This window comes from Delphinapterus leucas, chromosome 10, assembly GCF_059928025.1.
Source record: "Delphinapterus leucas isolate spDelLeu-1000000601 "Yukka" chromosome 10, BTC_Dleu_Yukka2, whole genome shotgun sequence".
NCBI classification, from domain to species: domain Eukaryota; kingdom Metazoa; phylum Chordata; class Mammalia; order Artiodactyla; family Monodontidae; genus Delphinapterus; species Delphinapterus leucas.
Window position 1 is genome coordinate 55,489,896 of NC_143138.1, and position 15,137 is coordinate 55,505,032.

The window sequence follows — 15,137 nt, forward strand, 5'->3', positions numbered from 1 at the left end:
TTATCTTCTCAAAGGACCAGATTTTAGTTTTATTGATCTTTGCTATCGTTTCCTTCATTTTTTTTCATTTATTTCTGACCTGATCTTTATGATTTCTTTCCTTCTGCTAGCTTTGGGGGTTTTTTGTTCTTTTTTCTCTATTTGCTTTAGGTGTATGGTTAGGTTGTTTATTTGAGTTGTTTCTTCTTCTTGAGGTAGGATTGTATTGCTATAAACTTCCCTCTTAGATCTGCTTTTGCTGCATCCCATACGTTTTGGGTCATCGTGTTTTCATTGTCATTTGTCTCTAGGTATTTTTTTTCTTTTTGCGGTATGCAGGCCTCTCACTGTTGTGGCCTCTCCCGTTGTGCAGCACAGGCTCCGGATGCACAGGCTCAGCAGCCATGGCTCACGGGCCCAGCCGCTCTGCGGCATGTGGGATCTTCCCGGACCAGGGCATGAACCCGTGTTCCCTGCATCGGCAGGCGGATTCTCAACCACTGCACCACCAGGGAAGCCCATCTCTAGGCATTTTTTGATTTCCTCTTTGATTTCTTCAGTGATCTCTTGGTTATTTAGTAGTGTATTGCTTAGCCTCCATGTGTTTGTAATTTTTACAGACTTTTTCCTGAAGTTGATGTCTAGTCTCATAGAGTTGTGGTCAGAAAAGATACTTGATATGATTTCAATTTTCGTAAATTTACCAAGGCTTGATTTGTGACCCAAGATATGATCTATCCTGGAGAATGTTCCATGAGCACTTGAGAAGACAGTGTATTTTGTTGGTTTTGGATGGAATGTTCTATAAATATCAATTAAGTCTATCCTCTTTAATGTATCATTTAAAGCTTGTGTTTCCTTATTTATTTTCATTTTGGATGATCTGTCCATTGGTGAAAGTTGGGTGTTAAAGTCCCCTACTATGATTGTTACTGTCGATTTCCCCTTTTATGACTGTTAGTATTTGTCTTATGCATTGAGGTGCTCCTATGTTGGGTGCATAAATACTTACAATTGTTACATCTTCTTCTTGGATTGATCCCTTGATCATTATGTAGTGTCCTTCTTTATTTTAAAGTCTATTTTATCTGATATGAGAATTGCTACTCCAGCTTTCTTTTGATTTCCATTTGCATGGAGTATCTTTTTCCATCCCCTCACTTTCAGTCTGTATGTGTCCCTAGGTCTGAAGGGGGTCTCTTATAGACAGCATATATATGGGTCTTGTTTTTGTATCCATTCAGCAGCCTATGTCTTTTGCTTGGAGCATTTAATGCATTTACATTTAAGGTAGTTATCAATATGTATGTTCGTATTGCCATTTTCTTAATTGTTTTGGGTTTGTTATTGTAGGTCTTTTCCTTCTCTTGTGTTTCCTGCCTAGAGAAGTTCCTTTAGCATTTATTGTAAAGCTGATTTGGTGGTGCTGATTTCTCTTAGGTTTTGCTTGTCTGTAAAGGTTTTCATTTCTCCATCAAATCTGAATGAGATCCTTGCTCGGTAGAGTAATATTGGTTGTAGGTTTTCCCCTTTCATTAGTTTAAATAAGTCCTGCCACTCCCTTCTGGCTTGCAGAGTTTCTGCTGAAAGATCAGCTGTGACCCTTATGGGGATTCCCTTGTATGTTATTTGTTGTTTTTCCCTTGCTGCTTTTAATATATTTTCTTTGTATTTAAATTTTGATAGTTTGATTAATATGTGTCTTGGGGTGTTTCTCTTTGGATTTATCCTGTATGGGACTCTCTGTGCTTCCTGGACTTGATTGACTATTTCCTTTCCCATATTAGTGAGGTTTTCAACTATAATCTCTTCAAACACTTTCTCAGTCCCTTTCTTTTTCTCTTCTTCTTCTGGGACCCCTGTAATTCAAATATTGGTGTGTTTAATGTTGTCCCAGAGGTCTCTGAGACTGTCCTCAATTCTTTTCATTCTCTTTTCTTTATTCTGCTCTGTGGTAGTTATTTCCACTCTTTTATCTTCCAGGTCACTTATCCATTCTTCTGCCTCCGTTATTCTGCTATTGATTCCTTCTAGAGAATTTTTAATTTCATTTATTGTGTTATTCATCATTGTTTGTTAGCTCTTTAGTTCTTCTAGATCCTTGTTAATTGTTTCTTGTATTTTCTCCATTCTATTTCCAAGATTTTGTATCATCTTTACTATTATTTCTCTGAATTCCTTTTCAGGTAGACTGCCTATTTCCTCTTAATTTGATTGGTCTGGTGGGTTTTACCTTGCTACTCCCTCTGCTGTGTGTTTCTCTGTCTTTTCATTTTGCTTAACTTTCTCTGTTTGGGATCTCCTTTTTGCAGGCTGCAAGTTCGTAGTTCCCGTTGTTTTTGGTGTCTGCCCCCAGTTGCAGTTGGTTCAGTGGGTTGTGTAGGCTTCCTAGTGGAGGGACTAGTGCCTGTGTTCTGGTGGATGAGGCTGGATCTTGTCTTTCTGGTGGGCAGGACCGTGTCTGGTGGTGGGTTTTGGGGTGAACGTGACCTTATTATGATTTTAGGCAGCCTCTCTGCTAATGGGTGAGGTTGTGTTCCTGTCTTGCTAGTTGTTTGACATAGGGTGTCCAGCACTCTATCTTGCTGGTCGTTGAGTGGAGCTGGGTCTTAATGTTGAGATGGAGACCTCTGCAAGAGCTTTCACCATTTGATATTGCATGGAGCTGGGAGGTCTCTGGTGGACCAATGTTCTGTACTCGGCTCTCCCACCTCAGAGGCACAAGCCTGACATCCAGCCGGAGTACCAAGACCCTGTCAACCACACGGCCAGGTACATGGGGAGTTTCTTGCCTTTTGGGAAGTCTGAGGTCTTCTGCCAGTGTTCAATAGGTGTTCTGTAAGAGTTGTTCCACATGTAGATGTATTTGTGATGTATTTGTGGGGAGGAAGGTGATCTCCACATCTTACTGCTCTGCCATCTTGAAAGTCTCCTACATAGGTTTTTAAATATATAATTAGCTGCTTCATCCCCTCTCAATTCAGGCTATATCCCATTTCTCTCTCCTAATAATTTTTTCTTCTTCAACACTGTCATAAATTTGTCTGTTTATCAGTGTTTCCCAAGACCAGCTCTTGAATTAGACACTTGGTTTTTCTTCTTTTGGCTTTCTAATTTATTGATTTCTATCTTTATTGATTTCTTTCTCTCCTTTTGATTTTTATTTTCTGGAATGCATGGTCTCTGCCTGGCTGAGGATGCACAGTGGCAGGGAGGGGGTTGGGGCCTGGAGAGGAGACATGGGTCAACATCTGCAGCTAATGTTGATATGAGGCTGGCTCTGTCTCCAACCCTAGTGTAGACTCTGGGCCTCTGGCTCAAGCATCATGTGGGAGAGTGGCTGGCTCTGTCTCCAACCCTAGTGTAGACTCTGGGCCTCTGGCTCAAGCATCATGTGGGAGAGTGGTTGGCTCTGTCTCCAACCCTAGTGTAGACTCTGGGCCTCTGGCTCAAGCATTATGTGGGAGAGTGGCTGGCTCTGTTTGCAACCCTAGTGTAGACTCTGGGCCTCTGGCTCAAGCATCATGTGGGAGAGTGGTTGTGTGGCAGAGGCACAGAGCATCCTCTCGTCTGTCATGTGTGGTCTCTCATTAGACAGTTCTCGCATAAGAATGCGTGGTTTGAAATCAGAGACCTAGATTTGAGTCCAGACTCTGCTACTTATTATCTTTGTGAAAAATTCCTTTACTTCTTTAAACTTCATTTTCCTCATCTGTGAAAAGGGCACAATAATAGTATTTTCCTCCAAGGGTTATTGTAAGGATTAAATGAGATAATGCAGGGACTTCATTTATTTCACTGGCATGTCCCTCCTGATAAATATTGATGTGTGTGTATGTGTGTATATAAAATATTTCTTGAATTAATAATTCAAAAATATTCCTTCAGTGAGCCTACGGAATTTCCACCTAGCCTTAAAACACTACATATTACTGGAACCCAATCTTGTGAAGAGATTGGAAAGCTCGCTGAACCTCTGCAGCTATTACATGATAAAAATGATTGAAGCCACTTGCCAACATAAAAGTGCCTTGTGCACAGTTATTAATAATACTGAGCAGTGCCCATTATAGAAAACCTGCAGCTTTTATGCTTCCATAATTTTAGGCATGCTATCATCCTCTCAAGAAAGAAGAATCACCTCCAACACAAATCCTACCAGCTCTCTATTTTCCAATAAAGAGAACCTTGCAAATGATGAAAACAGTGGCAGGTCCTTTCACTAGCCCCACTCACAGGTGGGGAAGGGATGTAAATGAGGAGCATTTACGTTGCCCTCCACAAATCACCACATGCTTGGTGGTTTCCAAGCTGACAGCAAGATCTTCCATTAACAGAGATGGGAAGGGAAGTGCTCCTCCTTCGACAAAGAGCCATTTCTTTCTTTTTTTTTTTTAATTAATTAATTTATTTATTTTAGTTTTGGCTGTGTTGGGTCTTCGTTTCTGTGCGAGGGCTTTCTCTAGTTGCAGCGAGTGGGGGCCACTCTTCATCGCGGTGCACGGGCCTCTCACTGTCGCGGCCTCTCTTGTTGTGGAGCACAGGCTCCAGACGCGCAGGCTCAGTAGTTGTGGCTCATGGGCCCAGTTACCCCGCGGCATGTGGGATCTTCCCGGACCAGGGATCAAACTCCCATCCCCTGCATTGGCAGGCAGATTCTCAACCACTGCGCCACCAGGGAAGCCCAAAGAGCCATTTCTGAAAAGGCACTTCCTTACAATAAAAAGGGCATGAAAAAATCATTTGGAGAAAAATAACCTAAATGGATTCCCAAAAGCAAACTGCATATTCTTGTACATGGCATGTACTACCACCACTTATTTGAGGGAAGATACTTAGAGAAAATCTTTGACATTCTAGAAGCCTCTCCTCTTTTTTAGATGAGTTTTTTTGTTTTTTTGTTTTGTTTTTTTCAGTACGCGGGCCTCTCACTGTTGTGGCCTCTCCCGTTGCAGAGCACAGGCTCCGGACGCGCAGACTCAGCAGCCATGGCTCACGGGCCTAGCCGCTCCGCGGCATGTGGGATCTTCCCGGACCGGGGCACGAACCTGTGTCCCCTGCATTGGCAGGCGGACTCTCAACCACTGCGCCACCAGGGAAGCCCTAGATGAGTTTTTATAATGACTCTACTTCCTGTTTAGAGGCAGGAAATTGTTTATTATTCTGCATTGCTGTGTATAAATTTTTTTAATTAGAATGTAATTTGTTGGGCTGATAGCAAATACATAACATACTATATAAAACAGAAGTCAGCCTCTATAAACTGCATAAAATGATGATAGAAAAATTACTATTTGAACAGAGTAAACATTTTAATCATAACCAGGGCACTGAAGAGAGAGTACCCCGAGAGAAAGTTATCTGTAAGATTAAGTAAAAACCCTTGAATAGGAGGATCCAGAGAGCAGAAAAAAAATGTGAGGGGAGGGACAGGTCAAGAGCTGGTGCTGACAGCCCTCTCTTTGGTAAGAACCATAGGTCACAGTCACCCACTTGAGGGGATAACATTCTCAGTAAGTCACTCCAGACATGAGCTTCATGGACCACTTCCTCCTCAGCATCCTCACAGGTAAGCATTCCAGCTGCTCTGCTCATCTGCCTGTGAGAATCAGAAAGCTACCCAAACTTGCCATGCCATTTCTTGGGTCTCTGTTCTGTCAGCTAAAAAGTTGGAAAAAAAAAGATTGGGGTTTCATTTTGAAGAGGTAGGTGGGGAAGGAAAACTACAGTTTAAGATGAGTAGCTTCTCTTTTTTCCCTTTGTCACTAAGTAGTCTTGAGGCAAAACTGTCTTTTACAAAAAAGACTACATGTGATTTTTTTTGAAACAAGATCCCAGTAAACTAATGCTTCCTCCTTTGATGGAGCCATTATTAGAGCTTGAGCCCATGATATTCAATGTTACAGTCTTTAAAAAATTATCGGGGGACTTCCCTGGTGGCGCAGTGGTTAAGAATCCACCTGCCAATGCAGGGGACATGGGTTCGAGCCCTGGTCCGGGAAGATCCCACATGCCGCGGCGCAACTAAGCCCGTGCGCCACAACTATTGAGCCCACGTGCCGCAACTACTGAAGCCTGTGGGCCTAGAGCCCGTGCTTCACAACAAGGGAAGCCACTGCAATGAGAAGCCCGAGCACTGCAATGAAGAGTAGCACCCACTTGCCACAACTAGAGAAAGCCCGCGCACAGCAACAAAGACCCAATACAGCCAAAAATAAATAAATAAAATAAATAATTTTTTAAAAATAAACATAAAATTTTTTTAATTAAAAATAAATTAAAAATTATTGGTCATTTACATCATAATGTGAAAAGAGGTGAACTATGTTTTTCATGTTATGTATCTTTTCCCAAGTTTCTATTACATATCAGCTGCTAACAGGTTAAGATAGGAGATGCTTAATACATATGAAACTTTTTTCAAGATGAGCCTCTTATGGCTTCTTGCATGTTTCCTGAGGATTTTCTGAATTCAATATTCAAGTATCAGTCAAAAATCTCCAGGACTTAGTAGTGTAACAATGTTCCACTCTACATTTCTTATCCAGTGATAATGTTTCCATTGTGTGGAATTATGTTTCTCTTGCCCAATATAGATGTAAGATTAATTTAGAGTATTTCGTGGAACAGATGTTATACTTGGAAGATAAGGAGCAGGAAATCCCTCTGGATAAATAACTCTGAGAGGAAAGGCCACAGTGAAAAGTTGGGTTCCATCAACTTTCAGTTAAAGTTCCTTCCTCCCATTGTCAAGCAGAATACAAAAGTTTTTCTTATTTTCAGAAAATGATGAAATTGGGAAGGAATGTGAAATGCTTCAGAGGAACGGAAAGGGCATTTCCTTTCCTTGTTATAGCTTTGCTCGGGATCTTTATTAAAAGATAAACCTGAATCCTGCCTGCATTTGCTCTCACAGTGTTGTGAGAACTATCATAGCCATGAAATCTCTTGTGATTTTGTCAGCCAGAGTTGTCTTTTTTTTTTCAAGTAAATTTATTTATTTATTTTTGGCTGCATTGTGTCTTTGTTGCTGCACACAGGCTTTCTCTAGTTGTGGCGAGCAAGGGTTACTCTTCATTGCGGTACACGGGCTTCGCATTGCAGTGGCTTCTCTTGTTGTGGAGCACGTGCTCTAGGTGCATGGGCTTCAGTAGTTGTGGCACATGGGCTCAGTAGTTGTGGCTCGCAGGCTCTAGAGCACAGGCTCAGTAGTTGCGGTGCACGGGCCTAGTTGCTCTGCGGCATGTGGAATCTTCCCAGACCAGGGCTCGAACCCATGTCCCCTGCATTGGCAGGCGGATTCTTAACCACTGCGCCACCAGGGAAGTCCCCAGAGTTGTCTTTATTGAACTTACTCAAGGAGTAGTAAAGGTACTGGTAACAGCACCCACCTGCAAATCTTGCTGGTAGAACTACCTGGTGAAACCAGGAAAGGGATCAGGGTTTTAGCAAGCAAACTGAAAACTACAGACAACATAGACACCTCTCGCCCCCTATTGTTAAAAATGTATAAATCTGGAAATACATCCAGCTAGACTCAGCACCAGGTACTCCTCTTTTGACTTGTGATTGGGGCCGTTACCCATGCAGAGAGCTTCTTATTACTTTCACCAACCTACCAGATGGCCCAGTCAGTCCATGCCTTCATTATTATTGTAGCCAAGTGGATATTGTCATGTCAAGTATGAGGAACGGACTAGTCAGGAGGGCTCCAGCGTACACAAAGCTGCCGTGGAGAGCCCTGCTAATTGCCCTGTGGTCCAAACTCAGCATCACTGTGATTCCCTGACAACAGTCCAGATGGCTGCAGCCTCTACTGCAGGCATGCCAGCTTGGGAAGGAGGGCACTGACACCTGCTCAAGGAAGACGGCTGAGCCCATTAATTCTGATTTACAAAGATGACACGGATTCCAGAGTGTTGGCCAGGTGGGGCCCCATAGCCCATTTTTAGAAACCAGTCACTGAGGTCTCCTCATCCATCCACTTCCCTGCCCTCTGGCCTTGCTTGTAACACAAAGTTACTTGCAGCCTTTAAACTCTGTTTGCTCTCTAGCTTTATTGCTGGCAGAAAGCAGTGCAGTTTATCAACATTATCTCATATCGGCAGATCCCAGACAGTGAAATGGTAGTTGTTGGGGTCATTAAAAGATACTTCCACACTCTTCCTGGTGCAGAATTTATAGAGCCTCCCAGTGTAAGGTCCTGCAAAGTACAGATCGTCTCATTATATGAAATGACAACCTAGCACCTCAGAGATAGGGTAATTCCAAGTACTCACGGGCCTCAGGTACAACTGGGCTTTTGAGGCTTGTTAAAAATGATGCTGATAAACTTTTAAGATTTTTATGAGATTCATCTTTTCCTATGCTCAGGCTTTCAAGGAAAAATATGCTTGCTTCACCCCACAAAACTCCTGCATATCCTTTTCTGAGCAAATTCATATTCCTTTCTTATCAATTTTGCTTTTTGTACTTGCCTGTATTTCCACACATATGTGTGGGTTTTTTTGGGCTCCTCAGAAGTGGAGGCTGAGACAGGGATTCTTATGCACATGGTTTACTGAGGAAAATGAAAGTGGGGGGAGCAGGGTGGGGCAGAGAAAGGAGCTGAGCAAAGCAGTGGCCTCAGCTTGATCCCACAGGGACCGTGGAGGATGAGTTATACCCCAGAGTTGGTTGCACCTTGTGGTAAGGAAGCCATTCTCTTGGCCCTCTGTCAGTGAGTCATAGTCCTTGATGTGGAGGAGGGATGGGCAGGGTTTGCTGTAACTCTCGGGCAAGAAGGATTTAGCTCGGTGGAAGGGCAACCATGGTCATCACGATGTTGATGCTCCATCACCTGGGAATTTGTTAGACCTGTCAATTCTCAGGGATCTCCTCAGATCTACTAAATCAGAAACTCTGGAAATGGGGCCCTGAACTCTGAGGGTCAACAAACCCGCCAGGTGATTATGAATCATAATATTATTTGAGATCCACTCTTTTACGTCAGTTCCCTGAAGAACGGGGTCATCACTCACAGCAGCTGCAAGATGGGGGCACAAGCCTGGTGAAGGAGATTGATGATTTCTATCAGGTCTCAGGAAAGCTTTGTACAAAGAAAGAAAAATGGAGGCTAAATCTTAAGTCTGAGGAGATGTTAATTGGGTAAAAGAGGTGGATTTCTAGGCAAAGGGAGAATCGTATATGAAGGTTCTAAAGCGAAAAAAGGTTATAGTTTATTGAAGAACTGACTGAAGAGTAATATGGCCAGAGCATCAAGTGCAAGGTAAATAATGGTGCCAAGTGAAAGTTGAAAGGTAGGCTGGGGTCAGAAGGGTGATTCTAATGGCTAAAAATAACTGCAGTTAACATTTACAAAGCATTTTCTATGCGCCAGACACTTTGCCAAGTGCTTCTCATATATTGTCTTAATTAGTCCTCATAAGAAAAGATGTAGAGAGATTAGATGAGGACCTTGAGCCTTAACTAAGGAGCACAGCAGTGAGTGATGGAGCACAGCATTGACTGAAGGCTTTGTCTGGGTACAAAGCCCCCACTCTTAACCACCACCCCATCCTGATATGGTATGGATTTTTGGAGTCTTATCCTATGAGCCATGGGAAACCACTCAATGTTTAATTGGGAAACTGACATAGTCATATTTGTACTGTAAGATCATTTTAGCTGCTTGAGATACAATTGCCATATAACATTGCCTAAGTTTAAGGTATACAACAGTGATGCTTTGATACATGTAAACATTTATATGTTTATTATTATATCTGCATAAGAACAGAAATACAGGGACTTCCCTGGTGGCACAGTGTATATGACTCCACGCTCCCAATGCAAGGGGCCTGGGTTCAACCCCTGGTCAGGGAACTAGATCCCTTGTGCATGCTGCAACTGAGTTTGCATGCCACAACTCAGAGTTTGCATGCTACAACTAAGGAGCCCGCCTGCCGCAACTAACACCTGGTGCAACCAAATTAATAAATAAATATTTTTTAAAGACAGAAATACAAGCACTAAACACGTTTTGTTTTTCAGAATAAAGCATAATTGCCCACCATCTAACCCCAAAGCACCCCACACTGCTGCAGCCATCCTTATATTCCCCGCCCAACCCCAGCGAATGTGATTTAGTAAATCTGGAGTGGGGCCTGAAGGCAACATATATTTTTTTAATCTACATTTTTAAATAACAAGGTCCCTAACAGATTTAAATGCAGGTGTCCTTGACGAAAGGGCTCTGCTTGCTTCCACGCCCCCTCCTTCCGGAAGAAGGAGCCGCAGATTCTACGTCTCGCGATAGTTTCTTCTTTTTACGAAATCTACTACAGGTCGTGCGAGAATGGCTCGTCCAATCATAAGGCTGGACGGAGGGCAAAGGTAGCAGCTCAGTGGAAGGTCAGGTCCGGGCTTCTTGGGTGTTCGTGCTGCGGCTGGTGCCCACACCAGACGAGCCATCTCGCTGGAACTCTTACCTCAGAGGTGAGTCACGTGATATCCCTCAGGCGCGTTGCGAGTTCACTTAACCAGCGTAGCACCCCGGGTTCTCATTCTCCGATTCTCGGCCTGTGAGGGACTGAATTCCGGGTCTACGGAGAGAGACCAAATGGTGTCTGTGAGTGTGTGGGGTGGGGGCAGGGGCCGGGGAGCTGATAAATAGAATGGCTGCTAGTATTGAAGTAGGAAGGACCCCGGGGCGGAAGAGGTTTAGCGAGATCTGAAGCTGAGGCGGGAAGACAATCTGAGGGGGTAAGATGAGGGCGTGGAAGGAGTGGAAGAGATGGAAAACTGGCAGAGGCTGCACTAAATAAACATTTATAGGGGAAAAAGAGACGCCAAGAATATGTATCAAGAAGCAAACCAGGGCTTCCCTGGTGGCGCAGTGGTTGAGAGTCCGCTTGCCGATGCAGGGGACGCAGGTTTGTGCCCTGGTCTGGGAAGATCCCACATGCCGCGGAGCGGCTAGGCCCGTGAGCCATGGCCACTGAGCCTGCGCGTCCGGAACCTGTGCTCCGCGGCTGGAGAGGCCACAGCAGTGAGAGGCCCAAGTACCGCAAAAAAAAAGAGAGCAAACCAAGAGCAAGGGGAGGATTTCAGCCCCATTATTTCAAGAATGTTGCGAGATGGGGACCCACTTTGGGTCCCAAATAGGATAAGACTCTGCTCTGCAGAATTTGGGCTTGAATGGAGAGAAAAACAAAAACGTTGTGTGGCGGCCAGAGGCAGATTTTGCAGCAGGAAGCCAAACTACGAATCCCCTGGTCCAGAATATTATCTGAAGTCATTTTTCCACATGGAACTCATAATCAGTAGGGAAGGCCTCAGTTTGGTGTGAGGAACAGTATTGAGTGTTTTTCGTTTTGTTTCGTTCTGCTTGACTTTTATATTAGGCTAACTTTTCTTCAGAGAGCCATTCGCAGTTTTCCCGTTTGGATCTTGGGTCATCTGGAGATGGCATTTGCTATGTTTCAGAACCTCATTTGCCCTGCCTTTTTCTCTCCCATCTCCATCTCCACAGCTTTCTCTCTCATCTCCATAAAGATAGTTTTTGAATGTCTCCATCTATTGGTGCTTGCTGCTCCAGTTCCTGGGCTAAACACCAGAGTTGAAACAGTTTATCATAGCTTCAGTCTGTCCACCTGTTGAGAGCTGGGTATTAAATTTCATTGCCTGTGTTGCCCAGTGTCTGGTTTTCTAGGACTGAGATACTGCAGCTTTAAATGTCAACACTTTTTCCCATGGAGGGACCACTTGCCTTAATCTCACTTTTCATCTTTTTAAACATGTCTTCTTTCAAAGCTTTTTCATTCTATTTTCTGAATATATCCACTAGCCAAAAAGAATTTGAGCACTTTAATTACTATTTAAAGAAATAGGGATGCTGATAAATGTTTAAAATTATACATGCAAGTGTAATTATTATTTTATTCTGTCACACTGCCGATCCCAAGAAAGATTTTTTTTTCCCTGATTACATGTCACTGTGTGTTCTGGATTCTCTTGTCCAGGAGTGATAGTCCAACCCCACTCTTCTACAGAAATCTTTCCAGTTGCCTCCCATGTGATGAGAATCTATATTCTACACCCGCAGGCACCCTGGAGAAAGGAAGCTCAAGAGGAGGAGAAGTGGGCCCAGCACACGGAAGAGGACCATCCCTGACGACCACCACTGGCCTTGCTTATGGTGTCTTTCAGGTACATTATCTCATTTAACACCCACTTAGTCCTACCAGTGACTTAGCATTGGTGTCTCAGAGAGGAAACTGAGGATCAGAGACATGAGACACTTTCCAAGGTCATGTGTCAAGTGAGTGGCTGAGTTAGAACACATTATTTTTGAGGTCCAAATCTGTGTTTTCACCAATATCCCACAGTTTAAGGACTTCAGATCTTCACTAGGACCAGCATCTGTGCTTGCTCACTGTGCTCCTCTAGTCCTCTCAGAGGCCATCTGTAGTACAGTAGTTCCCCCTTATGCATGGGGGATACATTTCAAGACTCCAGTGGATGCCTGAAACTTCAAATAGAACCAAACCCTATAGATACTATGTTTTTCCTACACATACATATCCATGGATAAAGTTTAATTTATAAATTAGGCGTAGTAAGAGATTAACAACAAAAACTAATAATAAAATAGAACAATTATAATATACTGTAATAAAAGTTATGTGAATGTGGTCTCTCAGAGTGTCTTACTGTACAAATTCAGTGCCTTTTCTACCTTTATTTATTTATTTGTTTATTTATCTTTGGCTGTGTTGGGTCTTCGTTTCTGCGCGGGCTTTCTCTAGTTGCGGTGAGCAGGGGCCACTCTTTGTTGCGGTGCATGGGCTTCTTATTGCAGTGGCTTCTTTTGTTGCGGAACACAGGCTCTAGGCGCGCAGGCTTCAGTAGTTGTGGCATGCGGGCTCAGTAGTTGTGGCTCGAGAGCTCTAGAGCAGAGGCTCAATAGTTGTGGCGCACAGGCTTAGTTCCTCCTCGGCATGTGGGATCTTCCTGGACCAGAGATTGAACCCGTGTTCCCTGCATTGGCAGGTGGATTCTTAACCACTGCCCCACCAGGGAAGTCCCTGCCTTTTCTACCTTAACTAAGCACTTATCATCATACTTTGTGGCCATAACTTTTGCAGTTTAAGGTGCAACAGCAAAGCTAGCAGAAATTTCTTCTTCCTTCTTCACAATCTCACAGAAAGAAGATTGGTTTTTACTGTAGATCTTAGCAACTTAGCATACAATTTTTTTTTCCTTACTGAGAATTTTCCCCTTTTCACCTAAAGGAAGCACTTTACAGGTTCTCATTGGCATATCTGAATTGTGAGTATCAGTACCCTTGTGCTTTGGGCCATTATTAAGTAAAAGAAGGGTTACTTAAGCACAAGCACTGTGATACCAAAACAGCCAGTCTGATAACTGAGATGGCTACTAAGTGACTAAGGGGCAGGACACTCTGGCAAAAGGCATGATTCATATCCTGGACTGGATGTAGCAGGGCAGTGCAAGATTTCACTACATTACCCAGCATGGCATGCAGTTTAAAACTTATGAATTGTTTATTTCTGGAATTATCCATTTAATATTTTTGGACAGTGTTTGACCACGGGTAACTGAAACCTCAGAAAGCAAAACCATGGTTAAGGGGGGAGACTACTGTATCAGCTGCGGGATAACTATAGTCATAGTAGTAACAGGACATTTTTAGTGAGTTGTCAAGCTTTCTAGAAAATGTTAAGAGAAATTTGGGTGTACAGTTTTACTGGTGAATAATATAAATTGTTTTTAAATTAAATTAAAAAGGGATACATTAATGGTGCATGTCATGCAATTAAATGTCCATCATTTTAAAAGACAAAACACAAGTTCAAGGACACTGTGATTTTAGAAGCCCACATCAGGCTAGCCCCCAAAGCTAACCTGAAGGTCCACGTTCCCTCTCTGCTACTAAGGCTAATAATGTTGAAAATTGAGAAACATTGTTTGCTTAAATATCTTCTTGAATGGATTCGTTTTCTTTTTGCCAGTGATTCTGTCATTTCCTTGAAGATGGAGACTGAGAGAAGAGAGGTAAGGAGCTAAGTGATCCCTTGTGTACAGAAGCATCCCAAAAAAAGATGGTTTTACAGCATTTACGATTCATGACACTGCCCTTCCTTCACAACTGTATGTTTATGTTTGATGTGGATGTCAGCATCCTTGCCTTTTAAGATGGTTGACCTGTTGTCGTCACAAAGTAAGGCTACGGCCTAGTAGGTTAATGGCAGATTATTCTTGAATAGAGACTATTTGAAGATTATGTCATATGTAAGAGAAGGATCTTCAGAGAAGAAAAAATAAAGGTTGGCCTTAGTGTTTAGAGCTTAGAAAAATAAAAGAAGGAACTTTGACTTCTGTTCTAAGAGAAGAAAAAATAAAGGTTGGCCTTAGTGTTTAGAGCTTAGAAAAATAAAAGAGGGAACTTTGACTTCTGTTCTATTTCTGAAATTTAGCATGACTCTCTAAGAGGACTGTAATCCATTCAAGAAGGGCAGAGAGTTTTTGAAATTGATATCAAGTATTTTAAGATGATGTTGATTTGCTGATCAAAGTCAACTCTTCAGCCTCGCATATAAAACCCTTTGCCTAATTTTCTCCATGTTAAATTATCAGTGTTATTTCTTGTTACTCCCGGTGATTTTCATTCTGAGGCTGAGGCCTGGTCTCCCGGGACATTAATATTTATGATTGTCAATGCCCATACCATTGCTTCTGGCACAAATTCGCAACTTATTTAAGCTCATCAAAAACAGATACACTCTTCCTGTGATGAGTATCATTGCCTTTGTGCTTAAAATTATAAATGGCAGCTTTAGTATAAGTGCTAAACTTCTGACAAAATCCTGTGCAAAAGTGAAACTAGTTTCTCAGGTGGCTATTATAAAACAAATCCCAAACTCCTAATAGCAAAAGTATGGATTTTGTTTCTTTGTTTGCTACTTTCCTCACATTTTATTTAAAAATGTGCTTAAAAATTAAATTGTTCTAAATGGCTGAAAGTGAAAAAGATGCTAGTCTAATTGCTCTTTTTTATACCTGAGTCCCACTGGCCAGAAGCAAAAATATTCAACTCTGTTAGCTATTTATACTATAATATTTATATTAATATTTCTAAATACTATGTTTACATT